The following is a 14,313-nucleotide window of genomic DNA, read 5'->3' on the forward strand; positions in this document are numbered from 1 at the left end:
ACCCCCTACTCCAAACCCCTATCCTACCCCCCTCCCAGCCCACCACCCCACCTTACCACACCCTTTTGACTCAAGGCGTCATGCCTGAGAGAGTAGTAGTTGAATCATCTCATCATCGCCCTTTAGCTCCAACTGCAGTCAAAATGTTGATTCAAAATGAATTACTAAAACCAGCAGATATACATCAAGCCAACACAATTTATTGTGGGAGCATGACTATAACGAGTTATATATAAGACAATACATAGAAACAGAAATAACAACTCTCATCAGCACGTATTTCCAAATATTGAAACTAGTTATATTGAAGATGTTTTGTTAACCATAAGAATGACACTTCTAGTAGTCATGATCATATTGATAGACGCGTTGAGTTTGATGGAATTCTTGATATGTCCCACTAGATGTTGGCGACTAGGTAACAACCCGGGTGTTCATTTAAGTAGTTTTTTGTAAGACAGTTCACCTAACCCTTTTCTTACCAATTGTGACTGCATGCTTAAGCAAGGGACCAAAAGCTAAAAGGGAAAGCTTTGAAACTTTGGGGTTTTAATTACATTTGTGGAATCTGTTCTGTTTTCTATTGTTCCTCCCTGATCTTCTTTTGAAGTTTTTTTACTTTGTTACATATGTGCAATATGAGAACCATGATATTGACTCAATGGAAGTGCTATTTTTCTTGTTTGGTGCTTTTATTACGAGGACTTTAATGAACATGAAAGTTTTAGTTCAGTTGAAGTCCTCTTTCAACTTTTTCCTTCTCTTTCCATTCTGCCACACAAACAAGCTAGAAAAAAGAGAGATGTATACTGACAGAATTTCCAATCAGCAAAACAACAACTTTTTTCCAACAAAGATCTATTGTAAACAGAAGTGCCACTATCCTCAAAGAACAATGTTTTAACATTCATAACTGCTCATCACCTATGCTGCTCGGACTCTCCGAAAAATGATAATATACCTGTGTCAGTTCCTTCAAAAATGCACTATTTTTTAAGGATCCGACACTCACCAAGTCCAAGCAACATAGCTCATTACATCTACAGAAGAAAAATCATATCCAAATTCTGAATAGAACATAACACCAAATGAACTTGAAAGTTCACAATGGTATAAGGGAGAATCATCACTTAAACCATTAAGGTATTGAAAAAAAGCAAAAACATATTTAACATAAGAAGTAAAGCTAAGACAACAATTGAGAAGGGAAAAATAAATCCATTGTGAATGCTGATTTCATATTGGAAATGTTGCTTTTTTAACAAATGACTATCTCCGCAATGAAAAAAAAAACTCCCGACTGAATGAAAGAGTAAGGATCGATCATTTTCTTGCGGCAGGGAAAGAAAGGCATAACAGTCTAGATTTAACAAAGGAAACAAGCAGGTATGAATTGATTATATTTAAACAATAACACCTGCACGAGAAGGAACTATACTAAATTAATTTTCATTTATAATAACAGCATAGTTTGACACATTGAATCGATTTAATTGAATATACATTTAAGTAAGGTACTGGACAAGAAAGTTAAATGATGGCTCTACCCATATTTAGCAATGGTTAGAGCAGTCTAATTTTAGAATAACAACCACACCATTTAAATGACGGCTTTACCCGTATTTAGCAAAGCACTAAAGATGATAACATACAATACAAAGATGATAACATACAATACAAATGCAACCCAACAAGATTTACTTACACTATGTTTGGATCATTGTTATCCATTGTATTATATTGTATCGTTACTATACATACGATGTTTATTTTGATTGTTACTTAAAATGTATTGTATTGTATTGTTAAATTTCGTTGTTACGTAACAATGAAAACCCTATTTTATGGAACAACCAATTTGGTATCTTCCCATTGTTACTTAATTTCTTTTTTCAATTATATATTTACATAATATTTCAAAATATTATTTTATCCTTTATCTTAATTATTTGTCTTAGGCCTAACTCACACCCCAAAAGCTAGCTCAAAGGGGGGATTGCCCAAGCCTTATAAGGAGTTCACCCATCTCATTAACCACCGATGTGGGACTTTTTGTCATTCTTTAACACCCCACCTCACGCCCAGTGCTTAGCATCTGGTGCGTGGGCAATTTTGATTTTGGGGGGCCCCAACATTGGGTGAGCCAGACCCTGCTCTGATACCATGTGAAATTAGGTCTTAGGCCTAACTCACACCCCAAAAGCTAGCTCAAAGAGAGGAGGATTGCCCAAGCCTTATAAGGAGTCCACCCATCTCATTAACCACCGATGTGGGACTTTTTGTCATTCTTTAACAATTTTAGTAAATTTATTAATTACAATACAGTACGATACGATCAAACCAAACAATTAAAATGTTATTAAACAACAACAAACAATACAGTCTAGCCAAACATTGTATCTATTATACAATATAGTATAATAGAGTATAATACACTATAATATATTATGAAACAATGGGTAACAATGATCCAAACAAAGTGTTAAAAGGAAAAGAAACTACACACGTTTAAGACTCAATCTGTGCACATACACATAAAGACCAACACATGAGACTATATTTATAACCAAAAAAGGTCCAGGACTTCATTACATTACTACCAAGAAAATATAGCAATTAATTTTAATGAATTTCTTAACTGAATGAAATAAATTAAATAACTCAAAAATATAAACTATTAATTAACCAAACTAATTGACCAAATATGTAATTAAAATAAATTATTGTTATTATTATTATTATTATTATTTGAGATGGTTTTCGAATATCATAAAATATATTAATTATATACATAATTACATAAAACATATATATCATTAAAAAATTATAAAAAGTGACAAAACTATTTAAAATAACTTGTAAACATTTTTAATTTTTTTTAATAAAACTAATTATTTAAAAAGTTATAAAAGTGAAAAAAACTATTTAAATATACAAATTATAGTTATGAAGCATAATTAAACTTATTATAATTGCTATAGGGAAGTAAAAAAAATTACATTTTATATACTTCTAAGGGCAACTTTCACATATAGCAAATAAAAAATTCATATTTGTATGCTATAGCAAAGTTTGCATAATTGCGCTCCATAGCAAACATAGAAACTGTATAATTCGCTATACATATACAGTTGAAGCAAATTTTATAAAACGAAGTGTATAAAACAAGAAAGAGAAAGACACTTGGGCAGAGAACTGTATAAAAATGAAGTGTATAAAACGAATTGTATTATTATAAGTGTATAGAACGATTATATACAATTTGAATTTGTATAAAATGAGAAATAGAGAAAGACAAAAGAGACTTGACAAGGATATACAATTGAATCGAATTGTATAAAACGAGAAAGAGAGAAATTAGATACAATTTGAAAATTGTATAAAACGAGAAAGAGAGAAAGGCAAAAGAAACTGGGCAGGGGAGTATTTTTATTGTATAATTATAAGTGTATAGGACGAAAATATATGTACTTGCATGTGTATATACAATTTTTTCACGCTTTATACAAACCGAAACACAATTTATACATTTCACTTCTGTTTGTATAAGTGAGAAAGGCGAGGGTGGCGAGCGAGATTTGGGAGAGTGGCGAGCGAGATCTGGAAGAGGGGAGAGAGGGGAACAAAATATATGTATTTATACAATTTTCTCTGCTTTATACAATTAGAAACAATTTTTATACACTTGTGTTTATATAAAAAGTGAGAAAGCGAGCGAGAGATTGGAGGAGAGTGGCGAGCGAGATATTTGGAAGAGAGGCGCCTGACAATTTTTCGCAAACGTTTGCTATGGAGCACAATTAAATCGAACCCTAGCTACTCCATTTATTTTAGGTTATTAGTTTGCTATTATGTATAATTTTCCTTACTTCTAATCATTATTATTTTTTATAAACACCATCTTAAAGCTGTTAATCTATGATAGTCACATAAGAAATATTATCTACCGGTATTAAAATAATGCTTAGGAAATGAAAATGCTCAGGACATGCCATTTCTAAAATATTTTATAAATATAATATAAAGTATATTTATACAACAATAATGCAATACTATATAATGTCAGAAGAATGTCTTTGCTTATCAAGCAAAAAACAATCATACAAATATTATTAATATATTGCTAAAACATTACCAGTTTTTAATTCTTTTGTTTCCATGCTGCACCTCAATCATTCCAATACTAAACATATATTCTTTATTTTCTTGATTCCTCAAAATCCTTTACTTAATTAGAATGTAAAGAAGAAGTATCACTCTTGTACCCTTCTAAATTGACTTTTCCCTTCAAAAAATATTAATTATTAAGAATTTATTTTGTCAAATTATTGATAGTAATTATATTTTGAAAAGTATTCTAAGTGGTTATTCTTTAATTATAATAGTAATATTAGAAGAAAATAATGAATAACTTTTGATTAACTAATTTAATAAACAAAGTAAATAAAAAATTTCAAGAATTTACTCCTACTGCTGTCTCATATTAATTATCGATTTTTCCTTTATACACTCCTTAATAAATCGTAATAAATAAAGTATATTTAAGAATTTACCTTTTTAACTCTTTTTGATTCCCTACATTATATTTGTGTGTCTTATGCATTAAATACCAAGGTTAAGAATAGAGAAGTTTTTTTTTTTTTTTGGAATTCTACAATACTTACACTTTCAAAAATCAAAATGAGAAAAATCTGATTAATTCTATTTTAATTTTGTAAATTGATAATTAAGTTGAAATATATATTAAAGATGTTACATCACTATAGATTAATTATGAAAAAATAATAATAGATGCACGTCTTTACCTTACTTGCATTTTTGTCAAGAAATTAATATTTATGACAAATATAATTAAGACTCAGTAATGATGAACTTTGTTAATTTGTACTGCTTCCCAACTAACTAACATAATAAGTCACTATTTGGCTCTTCAAATTAACAAATACGCATATTAAATTGATATAATTTAATATTTTTTCTGATTTAATTATTTAGATTTGAACTTCATAAGATCAACTAGTTTAAATTCTGATCAAGTCCAAATTCGAAATTTTAAAAGTGTAAAAATTCAATTTACATAAACTTCAACCTCGAAATAAAAATATAAGGGAATTCTAATCATTTCAATAAATTCTTTCATATTACTAATACAAATAGATATATACAATTATAAGTTTCAATATTTCTTGATTAATCGAAAATAATAATAATAATTATTATAAAAAAAATCCTTAAAAAGGATTCAAAAATGGTAGGAAAAAAATTAAGTAGGTTTAGTTAATGGGACGCCTATATGACCAGAGCTTTCTTATTGCTAAAATGTTCACAATAATATATTTTTCTTTTTCTCTTATTTTTTATGCCTAAAATTATTGTTAGTATAACTTATACTAATTCTTTTTATTAAATTTAGATCATGCTTAAAACTCATTTTACATATTATATTCTTAAAAAAAGGCATGACCCCAATAAGCATAAAGAACCAAACAAAAATGTGTATGGCCTACTCAAAGTCATATATTTATCATTTTTACTTTAAATATATAAAACATTTAGCAGTGGTGGTATTAAAATATTCTCAAAAAGGAATACCAGAATATTCCCATTAGTACATATGGATCAGTAGTGATGATATTTTATACTTGCCCAATCACTTGAAATGATTGTTTTTACGTGAAAAAAAAAAGTCTTACAAATATATCTTATCGAAATTATTGTAACAATTTTAAATTTGGAGAAGGAAATTTTATTTTTTTAGTAATTAATAGCGTATTTTAAAGTTTTATATATACCTACATGAACATCATAAATATTTGCATCACTATAAATAATAATTTGTCCATGTGATTCATATATATATTTAAAATACACTATTAAATAGTATAGGATAGTAGGCTCAAAGTTTGAAATTATTACAATAATTTCAATCAAAATTTCGATATATTTCGAACCATTTTTCCTTTTATGTAATATTTTTTTTTTCAGACATGTTACTTTAATTGATGACTTTTTAAGCACTTTATTTTAAAAATAAAATTTACGCAAACTTTATTTTTTTCAAACTTCACTTATAAAATTATGTAACTACATAACATATACTAGTATTGTTATTATTTTTCATGATGCTTTAGAACAAATGACTATAAATATTTACACAGCAGACTATAGAAGATAAGAAATTTTCAGAAGAGTGAATAAATTTGAAATTTGACCTTTGCTCTCATGTGGTTTAGCTGTGTGTCACATATTTTTGTAACAAATTGTAATTAGCTAAAATATAATTTTGAATTCTGTTATGTTGTCCATATAATCTTATAATCTTAGATTTCTTCTTTATGTAAATATTTAAATGTTAGCTTCATAACTTTTTTATACTATAAAATTGGAAGGTTTTGGCTACGATATAAAAGCTTTAAGAATAAACCCAAAAATTATATTGTTGCCAATGTGAAAGAATATCAATTACAAATCAATGTAATCAATTAAATAGTATAATATAAGGGCAAATAAAATAAATTTCATTAATTTAAAAGATAATTACATCTAATATACATCTAATTATATACGTATTTAAATATAAAATACAACTTAAATGCATCAATTTAGGAGCAAATGCTAATATACATCGATTTTTTTGGTCTCCATACATGTATCTAGGCAAATGCTAATATACATCTAATTATATACGTATTTAAATATAAAATACAACTTAAATACATCAATTTAGGAGCAAATCACACATTTTTTCCCTGAATTTCTTTTCTATTTTGTTTTTCTAACTTTCTTCTTGGAAAAAAATATCAAGATTTCAATTTTCTTCTAACTTTTTACAAATATGAGAAATCTTTTCTCATAGATACATATAACTTCAACTCGGATACAAATATACTTATCGACAAAATGAACTCTAAATTCGATACATATATATTTTATGAGATACATATATTGTCACATACTTGTTCACCTAATAGATACATCTTTTGACTATTATCTCTAACGTCATCTCGTTGCTCGTCTTCTTACTATCATTTGTTATTAAAATAAATAATGAATTAATAGGGATATAACACAACCAAAAATAGGGTTGAAAAAATCCACTAAATCCCCAACTTCAACTTGGAGAGATAAGCTACTTGATAAAGTTCTTTCATCATTTTTTTTTTTAAAAAAATTCTTATTACGGCCAATAATGGTGGTGGGTTGTACTTCTAAAAGATATATATATATATATATATATATATATATATATTCTAAAAAGAATCACGTTAGGAAAATTAGGAATTTTGCCATCGTAATGTGGCCTAAAATTTGGCATAACAACATCATTTTTTTAATATATATATATTAATAGCTTAAATACATTTTTTGAACTATTAAATCTACATATACATGCAATACACCGGCACTAAACAAGCAATTAAATATATCCTACTATTTATAGGACTTTGAAATTAATTAAATATATAACTATTAAATCTTTTTATTTGTAATAAGGAAATAACTCTTAATATATCATCTTTTAAAATTGAATCAAGAAAGACTCTCTTAAATCTTTCCTTATTTAAACTATATTTTAAGTCCCAACACTTAAAAACGTTGAAATTAATATTTTTATCTAATATAAATCTTATTTAAATTATAAAAATAAAATAAATTAATTATTCAATTAAAAATATTATAGAAAAAGATTCACATTTTTAAAAATAAATCTTTTCATATGGAATTCTTATCATATTAGATGTATATAGCACTTACTTTTTAACATCAATTACCATTTTTAATTATTTTATTTTATTGACTATGATTTTATTAATTTGCGAGAAATACATGTGCAAAACATGTACACTTAATTAGTATATTAAGACACACAAAGGCCCTTAATAAAATATCGATGTAAGAACTTTAATTTAAAACCCTTAACTTAATCACAATTCGCATAAAAGAATGAAAACATAGAAATATATTGACGTAATATTATTTGTCATATCGTGTATTAAAATATTAAAATTGTTAGCTAAAATCTCTAGACCTATTATTAGCGATCTTAGATATTTTACTTCTATATATATAAATAATTATTTATTATAAAAAAAACTCAGAATATTACAATAATAAGAAGAAGACAAGAAGTATAAGATAGAGGAGAGAACTTTTCTTATTCAAGTGTGTCTTCCAAATGGTGAGTGATTCTCTATTTATAGTGTTGAGATATCATTTCAAAAGTCATCTAATTAATAAATACATAGTTATCTTGAAAGTTTTTATCACCTTGGAAGCACCTATACATAAACCCATTTGATAGTGGATAAATCTAATGGATAATCCACATATACTATACAATGGATTTACAACACTCCCCCTTGAATATCTATATATTATGTGCCTCGTGAAAATCTTACTATGACAAACCCAGTTGGAAAAAGCCTAGTGAAGGAAAAAGAGTACACATATCTCATAATACGCTTTGAATGTTGCCTCGTTAAAAACCTTACCAGTAAAACCCAACTTGGGACAAAATCATAGTTAAGAAAAAGAGTACAACGCGTATTTCGCTCCCCCTGATGAAAACTTTACTTGATATCTCGGAGACGGCGCATCCCAATCTTGTATCTCAACTTCTCAAACGTTGATGTTGGCAATGCCTTAGTGAATAAATCAACAAGATTATCACTTGAACGAATTTGTTGAACTTCTATCTCACCATTTTGTTGAAGATCATGCGTGAAAAAGAACTTTGGTGAAATATGTTTTGTCCGGTCTCCTTAGATGTATCCTCCTTTCAATTGAGCTATACATGCAACATTATCTTCGTACATTGTGGTTGGTATATTCTTTTTCAAAGAAAAACCACACATTTTCTGAATATGATGGATCATTGATATCAACCAGACGCACTCTCGACTTGCTTCATGGATGTCTATTATTTCTGCATGATTTGAAGAAGTGGCTACCAACGTTTGCTTCATTGATCGCCAAGATATTGTCGTGTCTCCACATGTAAACAAATAGCCTGTTAGTGATCGAGCTTTATGCGGATCAGATAAATACCTTGCATTTGCGTAACCAATCAATTCTGACTTGGATTCATTGGAATAGAATAAATTCATGTCCATGGTCCCCCGAAGATATCGAAGTATGTGTTTAACACCATTCCAATGTCTTTTTGTTGGGGTAGAACTGAATCTTGCCAGTAGACTTACTGCAAAACAGATATCTGGTCGAGTATTGTTAGCAAGGTAGATTAGTGCCCCAACTGCACTAAGGTAAGGAGTTTAATCACCAAGAAGCTCTTCATCATTCTCTTCAGATCGAAATGGATCTGTATTGATGTCAAGCGATCTTACCACCATTGGAGTACTCAATGGATGTGAGTTATCCATGTAAAAACGCTTTAGTATCTTTTCTGTGTACGTTGATTGATTAACAAGTATTCTATTTGACAAATTCTTAATCTGTAAGCCAAGATAAAATTTTGTCTTGCCGAGATCTTTCATTTCAAATTCTTTTTTCAGACACTCAACAGCTTCTAAAAGCTCTTTACGAGTGTCAATGATATTCAAACCATCAACATACACAGCTATTATAATAAATTCAGACCCTGACCGTTTAATGAAAATGCATGGACAAATCGCGTCATTTTTGTACCCTTTCTTTAACAAATATTCACTCAGACGATTTTACCACATCCTTCCTGATTGTTTGAATCCATACAGAGATTTCTGAAGCTTTATTGAACAAGTTTCTCTTGAATCTTTGTATGCTTTAGGCACTTTGAATGCTTCAGGAATTTTCATGAAAATGTTGTGGTCCAATGAGCCATATAGATAGGCTGTGACAACGTCCATTAGATGCATTTCAAGTTTTTCTTGAACTGCCAGATTGATGAGATATCTGAAGGTGATTGCATCTACCACTGGAGAATATATCTCCATATAATCAATGCCAGGTCTTTGAGAAAAACCTTGAGCAACGAGTCAGGCCTTATATCTCACAACTTCACCTTTCTCATTTTTTTTCGTACAAAAACTCATTTTTATCCCACTGGCTTGATACCTTCAGATGTTCGGATTATTGATCCGAAAACTTCACGTTTTTCAAGTGAAGTCAATTCAGCTTGAATTGCATCCTTCCATTTTGGCCAATCATTTCTCTGTCTACATTCGTGAACAGATTTTGGCTCAAAATCTTCATCTTGTTGCATTATGTCAATAGCAACATTAGGCAAATATGTTGTCAATCACAATATTGTTTCAGTTCCACTACTTTCTTGTCGAGACATAATTCATTGAAATTTCATTGTTTTCAGAAGTTTGAACCTCCTCCTCATCATGTGTTGTGACTTGGGTCTCATCTTGAGAAATTTCTTTCAACCCATGATCATCTTGATCATTTATTCCTTCTCTTTCGAGGATTTTTATCCTTGGAACCAATTGATCTACCACGCTTCAAATGTGGTCTAGACTCATTTGCCTTAACAATTTGTCCCGTCGGGATATCAACTCGAACTGGAGCATTAACACATGGTGTATTAGATTTAGTAATCCTTAGAAGATTAGTTAATTCATCTGGTAGCTGATTTGTAATGTTCTGCAAGTAAATTATTCTTTGAATTGCTCACATTGGTTTGTTCCAGGATCCAGATGAGATAGAGATGATGAATTCCAGTCTAACTCTTTTCCCAACGACTTATGTTCTCCCCCTAATGTTGGGTATACTGATTCATCAAAATGACAATCAGCAAATCTTGCCTTAAATAAATCTCCAGTCATAGGCTCCAAATATTTTATGATTGAAGGAGATTCATACCCAACATATATCCCCAACCTTCTTTGGGGCCCCATATTTGTGCGTTGTGGTGGAGCAATAGGGACATATACCGCACATCCAAAAATTCTAAGATGGGAAATGTTTGGCTCTTGACCAAAAGTCAATTGTAATGGGGAGAATTCATGATAATTGGTCGGCCTTATGCTCACAAGTGCTGCTACATGCAAAATAGCATGCCCCCACATAGACACAGATAACTTTGTTCTCATTAGTAATGGTCTAGCTATCAATTGCAGACGTTTAATCAATGATTCTGCTAGACCGTTTTGAGTGTGAACATGCACAACTGGATGTTCAACTGCTATACCAGTAGACATACAATAATCATTAAATGCCTGAGATGTAAACTCACCAGCATTATCTAGACGGATTGTCTTTATTGTATAGTCTGGAAATTGTGCTTTCAATCTTATTATTTGAGCCAGCAATCTCGCAAAAGCCATGTTGCGAGTTGATAATAAACACACATGTGACCATCTTGTAGAAGCATCTATCAAGACCATATAATATTTAAAGGGTCCACATGCAGGTTGAATTGGTCCACATATATCACCCTGTATACGTTCCAGAAACGCAGGGGATTCAATTCCAACCTTAATTGTTGATGGTTTAATAATCAACTTTCCTTGAGAACAAGCAACACAAGCGAATTCCTTTGATTGAAGAATATTTGGGCTCTTTAAGGCGTACCCATGTGAATTCTCAATGATTTTGCTCATCATATCAAATGCGGAATGGCCCAATCGGTCATGCCAAATGATAAAATCATTAAAATTAGTAAACCTTTTGTTTACTACGGCATGTGATTCAACTGTACTTATACTTGTATAGTACAACCCAAAAGAAAGTGCAGATAATTGCAAAATTTTCTTCTCTACATTAACTGTAGTAATGTAAAGGTATTCAACCTTTCCTTCATTAGTCGTCTCAACATGATAGCCATTTTGGCGAATAACTTTGAAACTTAATAAGTTTCTTTGAGACTTACTTAAATATAATGCATTATCAATGCTTAATATTGTCCCTCCAGGTAGTAATAAGGTCGCTCTTCCAGAGCCCTCAATTAATTTTGTACTACCTGATATTGTGTTGACATATGCCATTTTCATAACCAAATTAGAAAAGTATTTCTTTTCTTTTAATATTGTATGCGTTGTAGCACTATCAAGAAGACATACATCTCCATTACTCATCTTGAATCGAACTAACAACTGGGGATTTCTTTGCAAATAGCAACTTCGTGCTGATAATGTATTGTAAAGAAAGCTCAAAAAATTATAATAATAAGAAGAAGACAAGAAGTATAAGATAGAGGAGAGAACTTTTCTTATTCAAGTGTGTTCTTCCAAATGGTGAGTGATTCTCTATTTATAGTGTTGAGATATCATTTCAAAAGTCATATAATTAGTAGATACATAGTTATCTTGGAACTTGTTATCACCTTGGAAGCACCTATACATGAACTCATTTAATAGTGGATAAATCTAATGGATAATCCACATATACTATACAATGGATTTACAACATTGTTATATTTATTATATTCCAAAAAAACTATTTTATATTATAAAGGATATTGTTATGAAAACGGTGTTGCTACTATAAAATTATGTTATAGACGAATATAGGGTAGTATAATTTTTATTGTGAACTTTTGTAATATAATATAAAGAGTGTATACAAAGTTCTTATTATATGTTTGCCTTTATTAATCTTTAATATTATATTATGTTTTTACCTTGAACATATTTTGATAGAAACTAATTAGTAATTAAGAATACAAAAGAGAACAAAAGAAAATCCTTCCGGAGAGTTTCATTTTTTTGGTTCTTTTATAATTTAATCAATTACACAATTTAATCTAATTTAACATTATTATTTCTTATATCATAGAGAATGCAACACTTCTTTAAATTTTAATTTTGGCACAAAATATTATTAGGGATCTCTCATTGAAATAAATGTCCACAATAGTCATGTGTTTTTTTTTGGGGGGGTTGGGGGTGGGGGTGCATTCCACTGTTTTTATGTGCTTTTAAAACCAAATAATGTTATAGAATTTATTTAGATATCAATTGACATTTATAATGCTCAAATAAAAAATACTACTACGACTAACCTAGTAAAAGACCGAACAAACAAATCAAACTTAAAAATGAATTAATCAATAAATAAACAGTTTCTGTTGTAAAATATAAGTTTGTTGTATAATATAGGTAATATACTATAAAATATATGTAGAGTAGAATATAGAAATCATCTCATTTAAATATCTTTCGGTTTTATACAGTAATAAATGAATAAATTTTTCAAAAATTATCATATTAAGTATCATAATAATTAATAGATACATTCAAATATTAAAAATGTTTATAACCTAGAGAATACACAAATGATTAGTATAAGTGGATAAACTTCGACAATATCCATTTAGTTTAATAAATTTATAACAGTTTCATCATATTTCAAGTAGTAATAATTTATTTGATTAAATGCATTGTAGAAAGAGATTACGTTTAACCAAATTAAATTACTGAATCAATTTTAATTTTAAAAAATAAAAAGGATGAGTTCAAACTTATCAAATGACAATTCAATTATTTCCCTTTAAAACTTTAAATTAATTAATGGATAACTTAACCAAAGTAATATTGACTTAACTAAGTACATGTACAAGAAACCATTTATGAATGAACATTCACCAAATACGTTAAATTTATAATTATAATAGACGTTTTATATTTTTATTTTCCTAACTTATTCATATCATTTCTCTCTCTTTCATTAACGTTTTCAACATTCTTTGTTCCATTTGGGCAACCAAGTTTTAAAGCATTTTTTTAAAACCCCGTGATCACTAGCAATCGCTATAATTTTTGTCACAACTTTTGTCCTTTGGCTGAGTGCTCAATTTCTCACTGTGTGATAGTCTGCAAACCACACAAGGATGTAAATCGTACTAGACAAGTCCTATACGACATAGTCGACTCAGAACCCGGATCATCCTTGTGAATGACCACCCTCCAAACCAACTGAACACAACTTAGCATTAGGTATATATAAAATATATGCACAATCAAATAATTTATAAGGTAATTACAAATCAATCTCTATAATAAATATTAACTAATTGTCTGAAAAAATGAAAATTATCTTATTATTAATGGTTAATATTTATTGATATGTAAAAGAATCTTTACACTATCACTATATATATCATCGATATCTTTTATTGATACATTTTTAAAAGACATACATAAAGTGAAGTAAACCCTATTTGTATATTTAAACATTATTACTATTCTATGTATAGAACTTTCTTTACGTGCAATTATCAACCCAAATAAAAGAGGTAACTTCTATTATTAAATAATTAATAACATGAAATTATTTCAAAATTCTTCCTTATTCCTCTTGTATGTAAAAAACAGAAAGAAAATAAATCAATTCCTTCAATAAAATAAACCAAATAAAAATAAAATAAAA

This window comes from Solanum pennellii, chromosome 10, assembly GCF_001406875.1.
Source record: "Solanum pennellii chromosome 10, SPENNV200".
NCBI lineage: Eukaryota > Viridiplantae > Streptophyta > Magnoliopsida > Solanales > Solanaceae > Solanum > Solanum pennellii.